We start from the raw sequence: 15133 nt of genomic DNA, 5'->3' as shown, positions 1-15133 counted from the left end.
GACAACTACACAGAACACTGTAGTTCTACATAATGAAGTTCCAACTGCTTCTGCTTCTTTGTGAAGCTCGTGGGTGGGGATGATTTCCATTGGAGATGGGAATGGACATAACCGAGTACCTAACTAGCCAACCTTCACCTTAAATTTCCTATCCTAGCTGCTCTGGTTCCTGTTATTATTTTGAACCATTATTTACCTTGCAGACATTTGTCTGGCACCTCAAATCATCCCCTCCCAACTGAACTTTGCAAGAGAGCAGGAGCCATCAGTTAATGTTCTACGTGACTACAATTTAATGTGCATTTTACCATCCCCTATAGTGTGGTGCAGCCTGACAGTTAAGATCATCTTCCCTGTCACTGCTTTCTGTGCCCTCGCCTGTAGAGGTCAGGTGGATGTTAATCAAAGATTGGATTTTGAATGGTGGCAAGTCACCTGGTATGTGCTCTTCCTTCTGTTATGTGGCAGACCAAAACATTTCTTTATGCAAATACCGATTCTGCACTTAGCGCTTGCCTCCCCCTTCTGTGCGGGGTTCCTCATGGCAGCTCTTTTTCCTGGATTCTGCACTGGCATCTCTGGAGTGGGGCTGCTTGTTCCCTGCTTGCTTCCTGCCCTGCACAAACTCGAGTGCCAAGTATGAGACCCCGACAAAGTCTAATGTGAAATCAGTCCAAGACTTTCAGTGAAGTGTCTACCTTTTAAAATAGTTTTTATATGTCCTCCTCCTACCCTTAGTACTGTTTGATTATTTTTTAAAAATTGGTGCTATTTTATGTTTTTGTTTTAATGACTTGTTTTTGTAGCTTGTTTTTAATGGCTGTTTTTATTGATGATTTTTATGTGGCTGTTTTTATGATTTTATTGTATTCTTTTGTGAGCTCCCTAGAACAGGGGCTCTGGAGAGACAGTACATAAATTTTAAAAATAAACAATAAAATATAAAAGATTTGTTCACTTAGATGAAATTGTACTCTAGAGTCCCTGAGCATAAAATAATTTGAGTGTATAAGTTAATGTAAATGTTTGGCTCACTGCCAAAGATTTAACATTTCCAGATTGCTCATGCACTCATGTACTGAATTGCCTCTGACTATACTATATATACAAGCCAGTCAATCTATTTGTGGAATAATAGGATCATGATTGTTACTTCTTTGCCACATTGGGGTATTATGGAGAGAAGTTTTCCCCCTCCCATCTGTGTCATTTCTTTTTTTTTTGTCATGTGATTGGGAAGGGACAGCATTCAGTCCCTCAGTTCTCTGCCACTTCAGAGAGGATCTCTTGTCGTCGTCTGTCTCTTCTCCTTTAATGAAGACAATGTAAAGATGATTTCTTAAATAAATTGGAAATAATTCTGTTGGGTTAATATGTGGCAGGGGTGGCCCAGAAGGCTTTTTTTGAAAAGTGCACCAGCTGCAGCACTAAAATAGCCCAACTGCTACACTCTGTGTCTCATCTTTCTGGAGGAGTCTTATCTGTGAGCAGTATACCCCAAGGCATGCAGTGACAGAACTTTACATCTCGTATCTCACTGTGACTTTTGGGGAAAAGAACTGGCTGTCATCGACACTCAGTCTCCCCAGTGGCCCATCTAAGGCTACCTCCATCCTTTCAGGAATCCCATTAGTTCCATAGGTTCTTGAACTTGAGGCTATCTGATCCATCTTTATCCTCACATGAGATTCATAGGAGTAATTCTTAACCCCTGTCTAAAGAAACTAAGTTGAAGCGTAAGGAGAAACCTGCCCAAATTTTAGTCTGTCCTTGTGTGCACAAGCTCCAGTTTCCACTGTTGTATTCAATAGTACTGTCCTTGAATGGATGTATGACCTCAGTCTCCTTTCCTGCATTTGGAGGGTCTCAAATCCATACATACCCTTTCTGAGGGTGAAGTTGAGCAGAATCCTTCTCTGGTACCTGTGCATCCTGTTTAACTATCCAGAAGATGGTACCATGAATCTTTTGCTATGTTAGCCCCTAATAGGAATTGTGGTACTTTTTATTAATCTGCATGGTTGACTAGACTTCACCAACCTTGGGTTCCTTCTTCTGCTCCCCCATAGGTAGGTTCATTCTGTGATTACTTCAGGCCTTGTGCCCATTTAATTTCATTTTCATAGGCACTTTTCCATACACCCTCCAACGGGTACTTGCCTGGTCCTTTTGGATCAAATGCAGTCTCATTATGTGGTTTGCGATACTACTTTCATGCAATCCAGTTCATCATTGTGGTTACGCTGTAAGTTACATATGGGTACTGGTCTGTCATGGAGAATGTAAAAGCTCCTACAAAAATATGAGGTACTCCCCCCCCTCCCTGTGCCAACTTTCTGCCCCCCCTCCTTTTTTTTGGCATGTAAAGGGGGGATGATGAACTTCTCTGTTCTGCTGCAGAGATAGGTAGCTTTTTTCTGTAGTCCCAGCTTGTTTTTTCACATAAATAAAAGTGTATTTTTCCTTTTTTGTCACCAAGCTTTTTGAAACTGCTGCATGTTTAGCTGGACTCTTTGTGAGGTTGCCCTTTTCCCCTTTGCGCTGCTCTTTACAAGTATATATAGGCTCTGGCTTGAAAGTTTCACAGGTAGATGCCCTCTGCTTACTTTGTCTCAGACAGTTGTTTCTCCAGTGGTGCACAAGGCAGTAAACTGTCCACATGGTGACCCAGCACTGGGCAGCAGGAGACACAGAGGCAGGGTCTCAGAAGCTGAGAGTCCTGGCCTTCCCAGTGGGCAATTCCTTGCAAAGATCAGGTGGTAGCAGTGGTTACCCGAGAGATAAAGAAAAGCCACTCCAGGTGCTGGGGAAAACATTGGAGAGCAGGGTGGAACAGGGCCTGCAGGCCTGAGTAGGCCTGTTCCACCACAGCAGGGAATCAAATTAAAAAGTTAACCTAAACTTATCTGTTAATTCTTTTTTTCTTTTTCTTTTTTTGGAAAATATCAAATAAGAGAACTTGAGAGTTTTTTTCACTGGATCATGAGAACTTTTTATTGTGGGGGAGAGAAGTCAGATGTGTGCTATAATCTAAACAGGTATAAACTTGATTGATTTCAGCTGTGGATTTGGTTGTTCAGTTGCACAGTCGAGTCCTACTCTTTGCGACCCCCATTGACAAAGTCACGCCAGGCCCTCCGGTCTTCCATCATCCCCTGACGTCTGCTCAAAGTCGTGTTTGTTATATCAGTAATGCTGTCCAGCCATCTCATCTTTTGCCCTCCCCTTCTTTTGCCTTCTGTCTTTCCCAGCATCAGGATCTTCTCCAGTGAGTGCTCTCTTCTCATTTGGTAGCTAAAGTATTTGAGCTTCAGTATCTGACCTTCCAGGAAACAGTCTGGGTTGATTTCCCTTAGGACTGACTGATTTGATCTTGCAGTCCAAGGGACTCCCAAGATTCTTCTCCAGCACCACATCTCAAAAGCATCTATTCTTCTGTGCTCGGCCTTCCTTATGGTCCAGCTCTCACAGTCATACATTACTATTGGGAATACCATCTCTTTGACTATACGGACTTTTGCTGGCAGGGTGATGTCTCTACTTTTTATTATACTGCCGAGGTTCGCCATAGCTGTCCTCCCAAGGAGCAAACATCTTTTATTTTCATGGCTATAGTCACCATCTGCAGTGATCTTGGATCCCAGAAATGTGAAGTCTGTCACTACTTCCATGTCTTCCCCTTCTATTTGCCAAGGTGTGATGGGGACGGATGCCATGATCTTAGTTTTTTTGATGTTGAGTTTCAAGCCTACTTTTATGTTCTCCTCTTTCACCCTCAACAAGAGATTCTTTAGGTCCTCCTCACTTTCTGCCATTAGAGTGGTGTCATCTTCATATCTGAGATTGTTGATGTTTTCCCCGGCAATCTTAATTCCAGTTTGTGCTTCATCCAGGCCAGCATTTCGCATGATGTACTCTGCCTATAAATTAAATAAGCAGGGTGACAATATACATACTTGTTGAACTCCTTTTCCTATTCTAAACCAATCAGTTGTTCCATATCCCATTCTGACAGTTGCTTCTTGACCCTTATACAGGTTTCTCAGGAGACATGTGAGGTGGTCTGGTACTCCCATCTCTTTAAGGACTTGCCATAGTTCGTTGTGATCCACACAGTCAAAGGCTTTAGCGTAGTCAATGAAACAGAAATAGACGTTCTTCTGATACTCCTGTGCTTTCTCCATAATCCAGCGAATGTTGGCAATTTGATCTCTAGTTCCTCTACCTTTTCGAAACCCAGCTTGAACTTCTGGTAGTTCCCGATCTACATACTGCTGAAGCCCAGTTTGTAGGATCTTTAACATGACCTTGCTGGCATGTGAAATGAGTGCAATGGAGCCATAGTTTGAACATTCCTTGGCATTACCCTTCTTTGGGATTGGAATATAAACTGACCTTTTCCAATCCTGTGGCCACTGTTGTGTTTTCCAAATTTGTTGACATAATGTGTGCATCAACAGCATCATCTTTTAGGACTTTGAAATTGCTCAACTGAGATACTGCCATCTCCGCTCGGTTTGTTGTTAGTAATGCTTTCTAAGGCCCATTTGACTTCACACTCCAGGATGTCTGGCTCGAGGTCAGCGATTTCACTGTCATGGTTGTCAAGGACATTGAGATCCTTGTTGTATAATTCTTCTGTGTATTCTTGCCACCTCTTCCTGATCTCTTCTGCTTCTGTTAGGTCTCTACCATTTTTGTTCTTTATCATGGCCATCTTTGCACAAAACGTTCCCTTGATTTCTCCAATTTTCTTGAAGAGATCTCTTGTCCTTTGCATCCTATTATTTTCTTCTATTGTAATTGTTCCTTCAGGAAGGCCTCCTTATCTCCTTGCTGTTCTTTGAAAATCTGCATTCAGTTGGGTGAATTTTTCCTTTTCACCTTTGCCTTTCGCTTTCCTTCTTTTCTCAGCTATTTGTAAAGCTTCATCAGACAGCTACTTTGCTTTCTTGCATTTCTTTTTCTTTGGGATGGTACTGATTGCTGCCTTCTGTAAAATGTCATGATTCTCTGTCCATAGTTCTTCCAGCACTCTGTCTATCAACTCTAGTTCTTAAACCTCTTCATCTCCACTGTATATTCATAAGGGATGTGATCAATGTCAAACCTTGAATGGCCTAATGGCTTCCCCAGTTTTCTTCAGTTTGAGCTTGAATTTTGCAATGAGTATCTCATGATCTGAGCCACAGTCAGCTCCAGATCTTGTTTTTGATGACTGTAAGAAGCTTCTCCATCTTTGATTGCAGAGTATATAATCAGTCTGATTTCCATGTTGCCCATCAGGTGGTGTCCATGTGTAGAGTCGCCTTTTAGGTTGTTCAAAGAGGGTGTTCGCTATGACCAGTTTGTTCTCTTGACAAAACTCTATTAGCCTTTGCCCGGCTTCATTTTGTTCTCCAAGGCCAAACTTGTCAGTTGTTCCAGCTACCTTTTGTCTTCCTGCTTTGGCATTCCAGTCACCTATGATGAGGAGGACATCTTTTTTTGGTGTTAATTCTAGAAGGTGTAGATCAGCCTCACTTCAGCCTCTTCTGCATCAGTGGTTGGGGCATAGACTTGGATTACTGTGATATTGAATGGTTTGCCTTGGATATGGACTGAGATCATTCTATCTTTTTTGAGATTGTATCCCATTAGTGCCTTCCTCACTCTCTTGTTAACTATAAAGGCCACACCATTTCTTCTATGGGACTCTTGCCCACAATAATAGATGTAGTGATCCTCTGTGTTAAATTCACTTATTTTAGTTCACTGATTCCCAAGATGTCGATGTTCAGTCTTGCCATCTCTTGTTTGACTACATCCAGCTTACTTTGATTCATAGATCTTACATTCCACGTTCCAATGCAGTATTGTTCTTTGCAGTATCGGACTGTTCTTTCACCATCAGACACATCCACAGCTGAGCGTCGTTTTGGCTTTAGCCCAGCCACTTCACTCTTTTTGTGGTTACTTGGACTTGCCATCCGCTCTTCCCCAATAGCATATTGGGCACCTTCTGACCTGAGGGGCTCATCTTCCAGTGCCATATCTTTTAGCCTTTTGTTACTGTCCATGGGGTTTTCTTGGCAAGGATACTGGAGTGGTTTGCCATTTCCTTCTCCAGTGGATCACATTTTGTGTGGGTTCTCAGCTGTGGCCTGTCCATCTTGGGTGCCCCTGCATGGCATAGCCCACAGCCTCACTGAACTGTGCAAGCCCTCTTGCCCACATAAAGGCAGCAATCCATGAGAGAGCAGCAATCCATTAGATAGCAGCTGTGGATATGAACACATAATTGAATAAAAAAGCATTTTATTGTTGTGAAAATAAGATTATAAATGGAAATTCCTTAAATTATTAAAGTTTTAAAATGGAAATACGCTGATAATTTTCTTGTAACAAAACCATTTTTCAATATTGTAGAAAAACCCAATGAACTGTAAAAAGAAAAGAGTAGGTCTGATGAACTAAATTTTTTAAAAGTAATTTCTTGAGTGAGTTTAATTTGTTCTGTCATTATGATACCATTATCAATTTGAGTTTTGAGAGACCCATGTATAGATGTACTTAATAATATCAAAATCAGCCATCCAAAGATGGAAAATACTTTCATGAAGTTATCTTGATAGCACCGCATTGGTCTTTCCAAGAAGGTTTTTGGTTTCAACAAGTGAAAAGAATGGGGAGAGAGACCTGTGAAAACTTCTTATGCCTTGTCACATTACATGTCCCTTTTCTTCATTCATTTCTCTGTTCATCTGGGTGTTTTGCTGGTGTACCATCTGCACAGTTTGCCAACTGGCACCCTGCTGAAGTTGTCAGAGGCTGTTGCCAACTGGGTGCTATGGTCCCCCAGGTTGGTGATCTTGGGGGACTTCAGCATCCATGAAGAGATTACCTTGTCTCGGGCAATCTCAGAATGGCTGCCCTGGCAACATTGGGTGTCTCTCAAGTTGTGTCAACTCCCATGCATGAAGCTGGCTACAAGCAGGATTTAATCTTTTGTGTGGGGGTTGATCTGGAGTCTGTGATCACTTGTGAACCTGTGCCATGGTCAGATCACTTCCTTGTTAGGGTGAAATTGAAAAGAGCTTCCCCTCCGGCTTGGGCAGTGAGCTGCAGAGACTTATGGATCCTGTTGGTTTCTGGAATGCTCTGTGGAATATCTCTGGGCTGGCAGTGTGCTCAGTAAGCTCACCAAGTCCTGGAACAAATGCATCAGATTCAAGAATCCTGTCAATGTCGGTGGAGGTAACTGGATTGAAGGTTTAAAAAAATGGCCCTGAAGGAAGTAAGGGAGTTGACTAAAATAGATAATGTTATGATACTCTCACATTGACTGGGTAAACGTGCTCAAGTCACACTGCAGAAGTGAGATTCCTAGATATATAAATGACTGTGCCCTGGAACAGTTGGTCACAGAAGTGATCTTGGGCTTGGTTCTGAGCAGGGCTCAAGACCTTGTGAGAGCTGTACAGGTTGTTGCACCAGTTGGGAACATGTCAGTGGAAAGTTATCCCTAAAGTCCAAAACTGTAACATTTGATTCCAAAAGAGGGAACTTTGCAAAAATGAGGGGGCTAGTTAAAAGGAAGCTGAAAGGGAAACACGAGAGAGTCAAATCCCTAGAGGATACCTGGAAGCTGTTTAAAACCATACTAATTGAAGCTTAGATGGAGTGTATTCTCCAGGTTAGGGAAAGCACTGCGAAGTCAAAAAGAATGCCTGCATGGTTAACAAGTCAAGGATGCTATAAAAAGTTAAGAGACTTCTTTTTAAAAGTGGGAAGTCTACCCCATTGAATTGAACAGAAGGGACCACAAGCTCTGACACAAGAAATGCAAATCAATAATTAGGTATGAAAAAAGAGAAGTTGACCATGTTGCTGAAAGCATTAAGATAAACATTAAACATTTATTTAAATGTGTCCAAATCAGGAAACCAGCCAGAGAAGCAGTGGGGACTGTGAATGACCTAGGAATAAAGAGATTGCTAAAGGAAGATAGGGAGGTGGCAGAGAAGCTTCATGAAATTTTGCTGTGGAAAGTGTGGGGCATGTACCCATACCACAACCAGTATTTTCTGGAAAGGGGCGTGAAGAACTGGGTCAAATTGAGGTGATGAGAGATAAAGTTCTAGATGTTGTGGGGGAAATTAAAAACTGATAAGCCCAGGTCCTGATGGCATACACCTGAGAATTCTTAGGGAACTCAAATGTGAGATAGTTGCTCTCCAAACCCACGTACATAACTTATAAAATTAAGCCACTGTACCAGAAGACTGTAGATTCACAAATCTCTAACCACAAACCTTATACTGATTTTTTAAAAATAGGCTAGAGGGAAACCAGAAAATTACAGGCCAGTCAGCCTAGTGTCTGTCCCAGGCAAATTAGTAGAAACTTTAATCAAAGATTATTAGGCACAAAGAGGAACAAAGCCTGCTGAGGGAACATCAGTATGGTTTCTGCAAAGGGAATTCCTGGTTCACCAACCTTTTGGAGATCTTTGAGCAAGTGAACAGACAAGCAGACAACACTGACCTGGTCAACATTATGTACTTGGACTTTCAAAAAGCTTTTGACAGAGTATCTCACCCGAGACTCCTGAGTAAACATAGTCATCAAATAAGAATATGGATTCTCTTATGCTTTAAAAATTGGTTAAATGAAAGGAAGCAAAGAGTAAAAATCAATGGACAGATCTCATGGTGGAAGGAAGTATGGCAGTGGGGTCTCACAAGACTTGGTACTGGGACTAGTACTATTTAATTTATTCTTAAGTGATCTGGAACTGGGTGAGTAGTGGGTTTTTTTTTGCAAAGGACACAACATTATTCAGGGTGGTAAAAACCATGAGCTGTTCACTGTGAAGAGCTCTAGGAGGATCTCTGCAAATTGGATGAGTGGACAGCGATGCAGCAAATGAAGTTCATTGTTGTTAAGTGTAAAGTAATGTGCAATAGAACAAAAAAATTGGTTTTAGAAAGCAAGGAAATTCTAAAATTGACACATCTTTTGTTTATGAGAAGAATTAAGGGGTGTGCAAAGTTACATTTCAAAAATGCAATTGTAAATTAAGGTTCTCCAGTGGTCCCAGGAGTGGGCCAGTCCTCACTCTTGGGATCATAGCTCCTCCTCTTCAATAGCAGGGCTTAACAAACTTGACCCGGAGGGGAGGTGCTTGATCCTCGGAACTCAGTTTGTTTAGCCCTGCCATCGAAGCAGGACGTGCTGTTAGAGCCCCTTTGAGGCTCCTTGCCCGGAAAATAAAAAAAAAGAAAACATTGAAGAAATTGTACCTGCACAGTGGCAAACTCCATCGAGCTACCATTCAGGGGGGAGGAATTTTATCCCGCCATCTCTAAGGCATTGGAGGAGCCCCGGAGGCAAGGTACACGCACGCCCACTTTTTTCCACTTCCCGGCCCGACGGACGTGCTTAAGGCCGTGGAACAACGCTGCTCCCTAGTGCCCAACAAAGGCACTCCGGCAAACCCGGGGGCCTGGAGGGCAGCGACAAAGAGAGAGAGGAAGAAAGAGAGAGAGAGGGAAACTGGGAGAGGACCCGTGTCTTTCATGTAGCCCTCCCGGACTGCTGAAGACCGGACGTTCGGCGCGATCTAGCCGAACGGTGGTAAGAATCGCATGGGGTGAACGCTCTGCAGGGCAGTGGGGGAAAAAAGAGGAGGTTTGCTAACCTAGAATTATTTTTCCCATCTTACTGCCAGGATGGTTAGAGCTGTTTACAGCAGTTGCGGCTTCAGCGCATGGCATCCCCTCCCTCCTTTCCCCCCCTCCCTCCTCTCCTGATCTTCCCTTCTCCTCCTTAGTTTTCAGGAGGCATGGCTATAGTTTTGTAGCCTTTATGGGGAAAAGGGAGAAGGAAGAAAGATAAAAATAATGCCAGTACAGAACTGGTGGGGGAGGAGGGATGTGTGAAGGGTTTTTTTGGTGGGAATGGAAGCCATTTTGGTTGTATGTTTTGTAATTGCAGTGCCACAAGCTCTAAGATGGCCGCCTCCACCAGTTTTCCCAAGGGAGCAGTCATGGAGGAGGGCACCTGCGATTTGGAGCTGGCTGACTCACCAGCACAGAAGGAAAGGGCAGAGGATCATCAGGTTGATATCTCTGCAAATGAGGCAAAGTCTAATCTCCTTTCCTGGATACAGGAACTAGTGAGAAAGGAGGTTCAGGCAGCATCTGTAGCTACCAACCCAACACTCCCACTCAAGAGAACATCCAAGCTTAAACACACGGAGGCAGATAAGGAAGAGGAAAGTTTTTCTCCTAGACCTCTTAAGCGTAGCAGAACAGATTTAAGTTCCTTTCCTTCTGATCAAGAGGAAGAGGATTCTGACATTTCGGACGTTTCCTCGTCACCAGTTACTGGGGAACTCTCTGAGGAAGAGGAGGGGGTAACCTCCACTCACTCCAGACTTTTTCCTGCGGATGTGTATACACGCTTGCTCCCAAAGGTGATTCGAACACTGCAGATTCAGTATACTCCCAAATTCAAGGATGAGGAAGATGCAGAGTTTCCGGTGGGAATGGAAGACATCATTCCAAAATCAGGATCCAAACCTCTTCAGGTTCCATTGCCTTCAGTTTTTTTCTCTATTATTCGGTCTGAGTGGGAACACCCGGCTAAGCCAAAAACTGTTTCTTCAAATTTTTCAAAGTTTTATTCATTCATTCCAGAGGCAGCCAAACGGTTGAAGTTACCAGTGGTGGACGATCCAGTCAATAGTCTGGCTTCTAATTCCATACTTCCGATGGACGCAGATGGGATGCCAAAGGATTCCACGGATAAACATATTGAACAGGCCCTATGTCAGGACTTTGACGCCTTGGCCAACTCTTTAAAAGTCTCAGCCACCATGTCTCTATTCTGTAGAGCCTCTTATGTGGCTATCTGACCTGGCTAAGAGGGATGACCTTCCTAAGGATGTCAAGGACTCTCTGAAGAAGATCACTCTAGCTACTACTACTAGGGAGCTGGCCTTCTCTATAAAAGCGCCCCAATGGTGGAATCAGCTGCCAGAGGAGGTGCGGGCCCTGCGGGACCTCAACCAGTTCCGCAGGGCCTGCAAAACTGTCCTCTTCCAAGAAGCCTTCAAGACGTAACCAGACTGAATATTACGCTGCCTGGATAAATAGAGACTGTAGCACCACCGTACTGTTTTTTAGCTTTTTAACATTAATTTATATTTGTATTTATATTGCTGATTGATTTTACCTGTATTGTTATATCATGATACCATATCATGTTCTGTAAGCCGCCCTGAGCCTGCCTTGGCGGGGAGGGCGGGATATAAATAAAAACTTATTATTATTATTATTATTACTGCATTTGCATCAGACTCCACCCTAGAAGCAGTTCAACTTTCAGCTGGGGCCATGGCTTCTAGCGTCATGGCCAGACGAAACACCTGGCTACGAAACTGGGATGCAGACCCTTCGGCTAGGTCTAAGGTGGTAGCAGTTCCGTTTAAAGGGTCCTCACTTTTTGGAGAAGGTCTAGACAGATACCTCATTGAAGACAGAAACAAGAAAAAAAGTTCTATCATCCCAGAGACGGGACTACAGGGCGAAACAAAGGTTTCAGTCCTTTCAAGGTAATCGGAGAGACTCCAGGCAATCCTCATTTAAGCCCTATAGAACAAAGTGGCAACCGAAGTCCAGAGATGGTAGAACTCCCTTCGCAGGGAAACAGAACCAGCCCGCTAAAGGTTCAAAGAAGCCTGCCTCAGCATGACTGGGACGGGCAGGAAAACGTCTTCAGAGATTCTCTCATGTGTGGCACCAAATGATATCAGACAGATGGGTGCTGGACACAGTAACCAACGGCTACTCTCTGGAATTTTACTCGCCTCCCCGGCACCGTTTCTTGGAAGTACAGAAATCTCAATCTCCCCAAAAACATCGGACATTAATGTTGGCCATCAGGCTACAGGGGGTGTCTCTGTTTCCGTATTTGGATGACAACCTGGTCAAGGCCCTGTCGGCGGAAAAGACGAAGGCAGACCTCAACCTGACCATGTGAACTCTCAGCTCGCACGAGTTCATCATAAATATAAAGAAGAGCTGACTGCAACCCTCTCAGTCTTTGACGCATCTGGGAGTTCAGATCGATTCCAGCAAGGACAAGGTTTTTCTGACTCAAGAAAGGCGGACAAAGGTTTTACAGCTGATATCAGAGGTCAAACAAAGGAAGCGAACCAAACTGATGATACTGGCAAAATTACTGGGTATGATGGTCTCATGTCAGGATGTAGTCCAGTGGGCACAGTTCCTCATGAGACCACTTCAAAAATTTCTTCAGCCATTCCAGAAGCAAATAAGCACCAGGAGCCCGATGCTAGTGACAATTCCGAACGACCTATCGATCGCCCTTGAGTGGTGGCAGGTTCGTTTCTCTTTGGGGCAGGAGATGCGAGAACCCAAGAGATTGGTGTTGACCACAGAAGCCAGCCTTTTTGGTTGGGTAGCTCACATGGCAGGAGCAGTAGCGCAGGGTCAGTGGAGCTCTCAGGAGGCCCTGGAAAGCATAAACCTTCTGGAGCTGAGGGCCATATGACTGGCCATGCTTCACATGGAAAAACGCGTGGTCGGGTCACATGTTTTGATACAGACAGACAATATGACAGCGAAAGCCTATGTAAATCGTCAAGGAGGCACCAGGTACCGAAAGCTTCAGGACGAAGCAGAGGCCCTGTTCAGATGGGCGGAAGTCCATCTTCTGTCTATCAAAGCCACCCATGTGGCAGGAAAAGACAACGTGGTGGCGGATTGGCTGAGCCGGCAGTCACTGAATCAATCGGAATGGTCTCTCCATCACGAGAAATTTCAAGAGATTTGCCAAAGATTCGGGACGCCGGGAGAGGACCTGTTTGCGTCGGACGACAATCATCAGGTGCCCCGGTACTTTTCAAGGACCAGAAGCAGAGGAGCTATTGCTATCGACGCTCTAAATAAGGACTGGCCGCGGACTCTCTTGTATGCCTTTCCCCCCTTTCAAATCATCCAAAGATTCCTACAGAGAGTCCAGGAACAGAAAGCGGAAGTGATTGTGGTGGCTCCTTTTTGGCCTCGGAGAGTCTGGTTCCAGGAACTTCACAGGCTGTCAGTAGAGGTTCCATGGCGGATCCCACTGAGACTAAATCTGCTTTCTCAGGGCAGATTGAACAATCCGCGACCAGACCTGTTCCAGCTCACTGCTTGGAGACTGAGTGGCAGCAATTGATTAGCCTAGGCTATTCCATTCCTGTAGTAGACACCATGTTGTCTTCTAGGAAGACTTCATCTAATAGAATCTATAATGTCACCTGGCGGGTGTTCCATGCCTGGTGTGTGGGAAAAGGGGAAGATCCCTTACAGGTTTCAGTTATATTAGCCTTCCTGCAGGAAGGGCTAGAGAAAGGTCTCGGTACCAGTACACTGCGCAGACAGGTTGCAGCCTTATCAGCGGTCAGAGGGTCTAAGAAGGGCAATTCTATTTCAACTCACCCACATATCAGGCGGTTCCTGAAGGGGGTGGCCCTGATCAACCCACCTCAGGTGCATAGGTTCCCTTCCTGGAATTTGAACACGGTGTTTAATGCACTCTGTGGCAAGCCGTTTGAACCTATGGCGTCATGCAGTCTTAAGTTGCTCACCTTTAAGACGGTGTTCTTGGTGGGTATCACTTCAGCGCGTAGGATGTCAGAACTCCAGGCTCTTTCCATACATAAGGATCTGTGCGTATTCCATCATGATAAAGTGGTGCTACGCACCAACCCGGCATTTGTACCAAAGGTGAATTCTCGTTTCCATAGGGAGGAGGATATTGTGCTCCCATCTTTCTGTCCCAATCCAGTTCATGAGAAGGGAAAATTGTGGCACTGTTTGGATGTACGTAGAGCCCTTAGTTTCTATTTGGATAGAACCAAAGAGCTTTGCCAGTCTGACTCTCTGTTTGTATCCTTTAGGGTTTCCGATAGTGGGCGCAAGGTGTCGTCCTCCACTATTAGCAGGTGGATTAGGGGATGCATTTGCGAGGCCTACAAGGCAAAAGGATTGGAGCCCCCAAAAGGGGTGACAGCTTATTCTCTTAGAGGGGCAGCTACTTTGGCGGCCTATAGGGCTTTTCCTCCCTGGAGGTAGTGTGTAAGGTGGCTACCTGGAAGTCGGTTCATTCATTCACTAGACACTACAGGATTGATAAGGCGGCCTCGGCTGAGGCTGCGTTTAGCAGAAAAGTCCTCCAACACGTGGTCTAGGGACAAAGCTGAAAGGCCCACCCTGGGACAAGGCTTTTTTACGTCCCAAGAGTGAGGACTGGCCCACTCCTGGGACCACTGGAGAACGGAAGATTCTTTTCACTTACCGTGAAGTCTTTCTTCTCTGTGGTCCCGGGGTGGTCCAGTCCTACCCACCCAGTTGTGTTGAAAGGTATCAGCTTTGGCCTGGGGATACGGAGTTAGAGGTCAGTATATTCTTTTACAATACACCCTTTAGATGGGTGTGTCCCTCCCTGGGGTCCTTTGGGAACGGGTCCAGGACGTGGCTAGGAGGGAGGGATGTGGTTCCCTGGTTTTCTTTCTCCTGTTTTTATTGGAGTTGTATTTAGGGAGGTGTGATGGCTTGCAGAAGGACCGAGTTCCGAGGATCAAGCACCTCCCCTCCGGGTCAAGTTTGTTAAGCCCTGCTATTGAAGAGGAGGAGCTATGACCCCAAGAGTGAGGACTGGACCACTCCAGGACCACAGAGAAGGAAGACCTCACGGTAAGTGAAAAGAATCTTCCCTTTTATTTCTACGTTACCTTATGAACAGTATATCCAGTGGACAATTTGGCTTTGTTTGCTCTCTTACTATTGTGGTCGATGTAGCAAAGCTTTCCTTTTCTAATTCCCAAGCCATTTCCAGTTAGGTTTAGAATCTAACAGTCAATATGGGATAATTGGGATATAAGTTTTAATGAGAATTTGGACTTCTCCTTCAGTGGGGGGAAGTCAACCAGAAGTGGTTGGGTCACGTCTCTGTTCGCTTAATAGGGCTATGCAAATTTCTGTCGTTATGTGTGGCTGCTATTGAAGAGACCAGGCTGACCTCTCCAGTTCTGTATAGCCCTGTGCGCGATAGGTCATTTGAGCTCCTACTCCAAGCTTTA

The 15133-nt window shown here is 44.6% G+C and overlaps 1 protein-coding gene across 5 annotated transcripts in view; it reads left to right on the top strand.

Annotated features, from left to right (window-relative positions):
- PDE10A (phosphodiesterase 10A) overlaps positions 1–15133 on the top strand; it is a 546650-nt gene that overhangs the window by 364167 nt on the left and 167350 nt on the right. The window lies entirely within an intron of this gene.

Source organism: Heteronotia binoei, chromosome 1 (genome assembly GCF_032191835.1).
Source record: "Heteronotia binoei isolate CCM8104 ecotype False Entrance Well chromosome 1, APGP_CSIRO_Hbin_v1, whole genome shotgun sequence".
Classification (NCBI taxonomy): Eukaryota; Metazoa; Chordata; class Lepidosauria; order Squamata; family Gekkonidae; genus Heteronotia; species Heteronotia binoei.
Note: the sequence above shows the minus strand (reverse complement) of the source record. Positions and strands in the feature narration are given on the sequence as shown.